Raw genomic sequence first — 8,508 nt, forward strand, 5'->3', positions numbered from 1 at the left:
ATGCGGAAGCTATTCCAATAGTCCAATCAAAAGGTAAGGAAGGAGGTGTGGAGGTGGAAGGTATGGAAGTAGAAGGAAAACAAAGGTTTGAATATCATCAATCTAAGAGAGGAGGGAGAGAAAATGAAAAAGGACTTGCTGACTGATGAGACATGAGAACCCTGGTACATGGCAAAGTAGACAGACATGCCATTACTAGAAATAAAGAATTCAGGAAGAAGAGCTGGTTTGTTGAATTTGCAATGCTGGCAAATTATTCAGGTAGTGATATCCAAAAGGCAGCTAAAAATGCGGGGCTAGAGCTCAAGATAAAATATAAGGTAGAATGTTGGCTTCAGAGTCAGAAAGACCTGTGTTCAGGTACTCCCTTTAATCCATTCTGGCTCTGTGATCCTGGGCAAGGTTAACTCTTTAAGACTAGAGATTCCAAAACAGTTGCTGAGCTGTACTAGTAAAGGGAATTTCCTAGCTAGGAGTCCCCTGTACCAATGAAATCACAGAACCAAACTAAGGGGGGGCTAAAAGCATGGAACTAGAGATAGAGATTTGATAGTCATCTGGAAAGAGATGATAGTGGAAGCTACTGAAGAGGATTAGACTGCCAAGAAAAGCATATGGAAATAAAAAGAGGGCGAGGGACAAAACCTTGGGAAATGCCTACATTTAGTAGATGGGAAAAGGAAAAGAGACAGATGAGGAGTAATAGTAGGCATAGCCAAACAACTAAAGCAGGGTCAAAAGCAAGGAGTTTCAAGTAAGGGGTGGTTGACAGAGTTAAACACTACAAAGAGATTATAGAGGATGAAGGGTGAGAAAAGGTCCCTCAATCTGGAAATTGGATAATCACTTTCAAGAAAGCATTTTTTAGATGAGAAATGGAGTGGAAACAAGATTGGAAGGGGTTAAAAAAGTGACTGAGTAGTAAGAAAAAAATAAAGGCACTACATGTTAGGAAACTTTATCACCCTTAAAGAGAGGTACATACCAGAGAGGTAGGAAAAATTCATCCCATAGACATTCACAGAATTTTGGAGCTGGAAAGAATCTTAAAGACATTTCATTTTAGTTCAATCCATTAATTTTACAGATAAGAAACTGTCAGCCAAGTGAGGAGAAATGACTTGCCTGCAGTTAGGAAGTTCATACAAGTACAATTCAGGTTTTCTAGCTCCTAGGTCAGTGATCTTTGCAGTATAAAAACACTACCTCACAAAAGGAAAGAAAGTGAGAAAGGCTAAGAACCTGAAGGTTATGGGGAGATGTGATTCAATGGTTTATAAAACTACACATAAAGTTGTTCCAAATAGGGAAGGATGAAGAATGGATGTCATATAGCAGAAGTGGGGATGATTAACTAAAGTAGGTTATGGAAATAGAAAAGCCCAGTATAAAAGAACACTAAATTTTTAACATGACTGTGAACAACTAGGATGAAGAAGAGTTTAAAAGAGTTAAAAGGGAGAGATGAGCCAGAAACAGTTGTGGGCTAGAGAATCACAAAGGAGGAGGAGTGGTGCTTGTTGGCAAGGAAAAGAGTAGAACTGAGGAAAGAAAGAATTTATAGTAGAGGAAGTCAGTGTGAAGTTTTCCTCTAAAGGTGCCCAACAGAGCAGAACAGGAATGAAGGCAATGGATAAAGGGAATGAGACACAGTTACTAATATAGGCTAAGGCTGACCAAAACAGCAAGATACAAAAACAACAGGCCCAGAATAAAATAGAGTACTGGAACTAAATGTAAACTGGTCAGAATGTTCTTGTTTTTAGCCAAAGGCTATTCTAAGATTTAGTGAGCAAAAAGCAATAATTACAACCTGAGCTTTTAAATACATTAACACCAAAATGGAACAAAATCTAAGTGGAAAATAAGCATTTTAGAGTCATCAGAGGAATTAACCATCATGGTACTAATTTTCTAATATAGATTTTGCTGATTTTTTTTGAAGCAGAGATCTAATAGGCACATGTGTCAGTATCAAAAGAGAATAATGTTATTCAAGATTATTCAAGCTATACAAAATTTAAAAAAAATTGAAGGAAAGGGTCTAGACCCATGGACCCGTGATTTCAACAGTACAGGTAGCTCTCAGCAAAGAAATTTCCTTCCTCAGCAATTATTGTTCTACAACTTCTAGTCTTATAAGTTGTCAAGGACACTGAGAGGGGGGATGACTTGCTCAAATCACACAGTAGGAAGGACTTGAACTCAAGGCATCCTAACTCCAAGGCTGGTCTTCTATCTGCTATATAACTCTTAAGAGAGGCAATTTCTCATTTTATTTTCCCCCCATTTTCTTCTTTAAAACTCTAGATATTTTGTTCCCCAAATAAATGTTTATGGTTATTCTGTCTGGTTCAGCAAAGTAATCAATTCCCTTAGTAGTTTAATTAGGATGGCAATAATTCACAAAATAATTTAGGTAGTATTGTCATTTTTATTATAGTTGGCACAGCCCAAACAAGAACAATGAATCACTCCAACTATTTAAGTCTTACTTTATGTAAATCTGGAGTGTGTACTGGTATGTTAAGTCCTACATATATTGATGTATTTCATATTTTTGAATAAAATTTCTATTTTTACCTACTGATCTTTATCAGTAATGTATAGAAAAGTTAATTGCTCTTGTAAGTTTATTCTTTATCTTGATACTTAACCTCTTGTTTTAAATGAATTTTTAATTGAATTTTGAGGGTTTTTTAAAAATAAAATAGTTTATCTGGGAAAAAAAAAAGGAAAAAAGGTCTCAAAATTGCCAAGAAGTCACCATCATCATCGCAAAATACATGGAAGCCCTGGACTTTTTCCAAAAGCTTTATAAGAAATTAAAAATGGAATTATATTAAAATTAGTGGCAATATTCTGAATTGTTTGCAAGAAACTTCTGCCATGTTTCCATATGGAGTAGGGGGGGAAAAAAAACTCCTGGCTCAGGAAAATCTACAGATACAAGTTAAGTTAAAAGTAATGATGTTAAGTAGAAGGAAACTATAGGTATCCCTCCCAGTCCCAAATCCTCTGATAATTATGATAACAGCAAAAGAAATCATAAGAATCACAAAATAAGGGAAGCACACCAAAGAATAAGAAAATAAAAAGTGCTAAGTTCCTGTTCAGATAATTTAAAATGAGATACCAAGAACACAGAAAAGAGCTAAATCAGTGAGAGAAAATAAGACTAAATCAAAGACAAAAATTAAAAAAAAAAAAAAGTCCACACTGCTTTCCAATTAGTCCCCATGTTTGTTGGTCAAATTAGCTGGAAAGCATTTTTTTTGTTTTCATTTAATTCTTATAACAGAGTACATTTCACTTTTAATATTTAACAAAGTAATTTTTATAATTTGCTAAACGTACAATATATGGGCAATTAGGTGGCACAATGGATAGAATACCAGGCCTGGAGTCAGGAAAATTCATCTTCCTGAGTTTAAATCTGGCCTCAGATACTTACTAGCTATGTGACCCTGGGCAAGTCATTTCACCCTATTTGCCTCAGTTAAGTGAGACAACAAAATGGCAAACCACCCCATTATTTCTGCCAAGAAAACCCCAAATGTGCCCCAGAGTCAGACAAGTATACAATATGCAAACTGAGTTAAATCAAAGTTACCGAATTAACAGATACACTGGAATATAGATATATGCCTAAACAACTCACTCGAAAAGGATAATTCAGCAACATCTACTGAACGTCTACTATGTGTCAAACACTAGGGATACAAAAACAAAAATGAAAAGTCACTGAAAACAATGGTTGACAAGCATGGGGAACGTATCTCTAAACAGTAACTATGTATCATCATGATACTCATGATACTCATTTGCTCGAAGACCTATAGTGGCTATTCACTGTAAAAGAGATCATGTCAATCAAAACTTCTCATCTTACTAATGAAAGCTTTCCCTAACTTGACCCTATCTCTGTCAAGCCAAACTTGTTGTTTAGTCATTTCAGGGCGTCTGACTCTTCATGACCTCATTTAGGGTTTTTTTGGCAAAGGCACTAGAGCAGTTCGCCATTTCCTTCTCCAGCTCATTTTACAGATGAGGAAACTGAGACAAACAGGGTTAAGTGACTTATCCAAGGTCATATAACTAGTAAGTATCTGAGACCAAATGTGAACTTAGGTCTTCCTGACCCCAGGTCTCTATCTACTGTGCTACCTAGCTGCCCCTGATCCAAGCTTAACACTTACTATTCCTCAATACATAATCCCTTCCAAAGGAGTCAGTCACCACAATCGCCCCTGTATACACATGCTACCATACACATTGATAAGAGTGGCTCCTTCCACCTGAAACATCCAACCCCAATGGTATCTAAATACAATCAATCCTTCAAGGCCCAACTCAGTTCCCACCTCACCTATAATGTCATAACCATATACTTCAGCCCACTTTTATCCGTAAGAGTCTTTGAAATCATGAAACTTTTTTTTTATCATATCCACTATCTCATATGGATACAGGCAATCCCAAGTTGACAAATGGGTTATAAGTGCATCAAAAAGAAGAATTCCATTTGAAATAACTGTGGACAATATAAAATACCTTGGAGTCTATCTGCGCAGACAAACCCAGGAACTATACGAACACAATTACAAAATACTTTTTACACAAATAAAATCAGATCTAAACAACTGGGAAAATATCAATTGCTCGTTGGTAGGCTGAGCCAATATAATAAAAATGATAATTCTACTTAATTTACTTATTCAGTGCCATACCAATCAAACCACCAAAAAGTTATTTAAAGAACTACAAAAAATAATAAAATTCATCTGGAAGAACAAGAATATCAAGGAAATCAATGAAAAAAAAATGTGAAGGGTGGCTTAGCTGTACCAGATTTCAAACTATATCATAACATGGTAATCATCAAAATAATCTGGTGGTGGCTAAGAAACAGAGTGGTGGATCAAAGGAAAAGATAAGGTACATAAGACGCAGTAGCAAGTGACCATAGTAATCTAGTATTTGATGAAGCCATAAACCCAAGTTTGGGGACAAGAACTTACTATCTGACAAAAACAGCTGGGAAAACTGGAAAACAGTATGACAGAATCTAGGTATAGACCAATATCTTACATCATGTACCAAGATAAAGTCAAAATGGGTACATGTTTTATACATAAAGGGTGACACCATAAGCCAGGGGTGGGGAACCTTCAGCCCCAAAGCCACATGTGGCCCTTTAAGTCCTCAAGCTCGGCCCTTTACATCCAAACTTCACAGAACAAATCCTCTTAATAAAAGGATTTGTTCTGTAAAACTTGGACTCAGTCAAAAAGCCATACCCAAGGACCTAGGAAAGGCACATGTGGTCTTGAGGCTGCAGGTTTCCCCACCCCTGCCATAAGCAAATTAGGATAGCACAGACTAGTTAACCTGTCAGATCTATGAAAAACAGAAGCATTTATAACCAAACACGAGAAAGAGAGCATTACGGGATCTAAAATGGATAATTTTAATTACATTAAATTTAAAAAGGTTTGCACAAACAAAACTAATGAAACCAAGATTAGAAGGAAAGCAGAAAGGTGGGGAAAAAAATCTTTACAAGTATCTCTCATAAAGGACTCACTTCTCAAATGTCATTTCTCAAATTTCTGTGTCAAATTTGTAAGAACACAAGTCATTCCCCAAATGATAAATGGTCAAAGAATATAAAGAGGCAGTTTTCAGACAAAGAAATCAAAGTTAGCTATAATCATATAAAAAAATGCTCTAAACCACTATTAGAGAAATGCACATTAAAACAACTCCAAGGTAACACCTCACACCCATCAGAAAATATGACAGAAAAGGAAAATGATAAACGTTGAAGGGGATGTCAAGAAATCGTGACACAAATGCACTGTGTTATGAACTGATCCAACTATTCTGGAGAACAATTTAGAATTATGCCCAAAAGACTATAAAACTGTGCATACACTTTTGGTCCAGCAGTACCACTACTAGGTCTATATCCCAAAGAGATTATTAAAAAGGGGAAAGGACCTATTTGTACAAAAATATTTATAGTGCCTCTTTATGGTGGCAAAGTATTGGAAATTGAGGGAATGTCCATCAGCCGGGGAATGGCTGAACAAGCCGTGGTATATGATTGTGCTGTGCTATAAAAATTGACAAGCAGAATTTCTGAAAAACCTGGAAGGACTTACATGAACTGATGCAAAGCGAAGTGAGCAGATCCAGAACATTATATACAGTAACAGCAATACTGATGATCAACAGTGACTGACCTAGCTATTCTCAGCAATACAATGATCCAAGACAATTCCAAAGGACTCATGATGAAAAATGCTATCCACCTCCAGAGAAGGAACTGATGGAGTCTGAATGCAGAGTAAAGCACACTATTTCTCATTTTATCTCTTTCAGGAGGTATTGTTTTTGTTTTTTGGTCTATTTTTTTCTCTCACAACATGACTAATGTGGAAATGTTTTGTATTACTGCACATGAATAGCCTATACCAAATTGCTTACCATCTCAGGAAGGGGGGAGGCAAGGGAGGGAGAAAGAGGCTTTGGAACTCCAAACTCTCAAAAAATGTTTAAAAATATTTTTTTACATGTAACTGGGGGGAAATAAAATATTATTCAAAAAAATAGGTGTTTAGAAATGTTATTTTTCATAGTGGTTGTGTTCCCAACACTAGCCCACAAATTTAACCCATTAAGTACAACATTGTGCTTACAATATTGCAAAACCAAATCACCACACGCGACAACCTTTCTATGATGAAGAATGTTGAAATCTTCAGCTTGAGACACTAAAAACACAAAGATCTATTGCCAAAAAAACAAAAAAGGCCCCTAGAACGCACTGCACAGCTTTTCCACCTATTCCCAAGCAAGCATACCACCTTTCTGAGATGTTTTAACAGGTTTTTGCTTTGGCGTCTGCAAAAAGGAAAACTGGGGAGAGATCTTTGCATTCAACAAAAGACTAAATGCAGAATGTTATAATCAGAGCTTACCACTCACGATCCTACACTAAACCTTGGGTGAAATGAAACACAAGATGAAAGGGGGGAGGGGGGATGCTCAAGTAAAGGCAACTAAGAAGGCTGGGCATTACCCCATCTCCTTGGCCAGCCATTCCCAAGTGGTCATTCACAGGAGGCAAAGCACATTAACAGACTAGGTGCACAGAGGGCAGGGGCTATTATCTTGTGGTAGGTATTTAATAAATGCTAGTTGACTATCAACCCAGTGAGATCATAAGCTCCTTGAGATCATGAGCAGTGATGGAAAGGGGTGGGGAAAAGAGGCAGGCAACAGAGTTTTTAAAAATTAAAAGGGCACGGGCTTTTATAAACTAGGGCAACGGGTTCTACCCTTGGGCCATTCACACTAGCTCAGCCGCGTGCCTCAGCTTACTCACCTCTAAAATGGAGTAATAGCAACCTGCTCACCCCACCCCGCCCAGCCAAAGCGTAGATGTCAAGAGATTTCAAACACAGCTCGGCAGACTGGCAGGAACTGCGCAAAAACAAAGCGGCTAGTCTTGCACTCCCTTTGGGGTCCCCTCGGTGTCCGTGACCCTGAGCATAAAGAATGCATTTGAAAAACGCCTAATTAATTTCTAATTATCTGGGGCATGGAAATGAATTTTAATTGCACTGGGGGTGGGGGGCTGGGAGCTCGCCTGGGAATCTCCCCGCGGGCTCCCTCGACAGCCCCTTCTCTACCTGGCCTCCCTCTGCTGGGCTCCCCGCCTACCCGGCAGACCGGCCGTGCAGCAGGCCGGGGGTCCGGGGGTGACTCACCCGGAGGGCCAGCCTGCAGGCCGGGGGGCCGGAATGTGCTCACTTCCTCAGCAGCCCCGCACCTGCCCTGGATTCCTGGAGCACCGCCCGGCCCGGCCCGGCCTCCGGCGGATGTTTTCCTTGTCCCCGCGGGGCCGGCGCGCGCCAACCGCCAGCTCACCTCCACCCCCCAGGACCGAGGACAAGCACCGCGTGCGCCAACCGCCAGCTCACACCCCCACCCCTCCCTCCCGCACCGCGGATACAAGCGCTCGCCAACACCCCCACCTCCCCTGCCGAGCCCGGGCCCTCAGCGCTCGCCCACAGTCCCTACCGCCCCCCGCAACCCTCTTCGGGTACAAGGCGAAGTATTCCTGGCCACCGTTCCGCCACCTTCCCCCTAATTGTATACCCCAAAGACGCCACACTGCCCTTCCCCCGCTAGGCACACGCACAGCCAGCCCCAAACTCTACCTCCCTATCCCAAGCCACAACCTGGAACACAACACACGCGCGGTCTGTTAGAAGACCCCCATCACCACCACCCCAATTAGGGTGGACCGCCTAATGTCTCTTAGAATGCTGATGCCCAGCCCTGGGGCAATAACTACCCCACAATCCCTGCTCCTACCCCCCACATACCAACAAAACGGTCGATCCCACACCACCTGAAGCCAAGGTCCAACAGCTAACGCCCGATTTAATGGGCCAGCAAGAACCCAGACCTCCAGGTTCCTCCTAGACAAATCAG

The sequence above is a fragment of the Trichosurus vulpecula genome, chromosome 9 (assembly GCF_011100635.1).
Source record: "Trichosurus vulpecula isolate mTriVul1 chromosome 9, mTriVul1.pri, whole genome shotgun sequence".
In the NCBI taxonomy this organism is placed as follows: Eukaryota; Metazoa; Chordata; class Mammalia; order Diprotodontia; family Phalangeridae; genus Trichosurus; species Trichosurus vulpecula.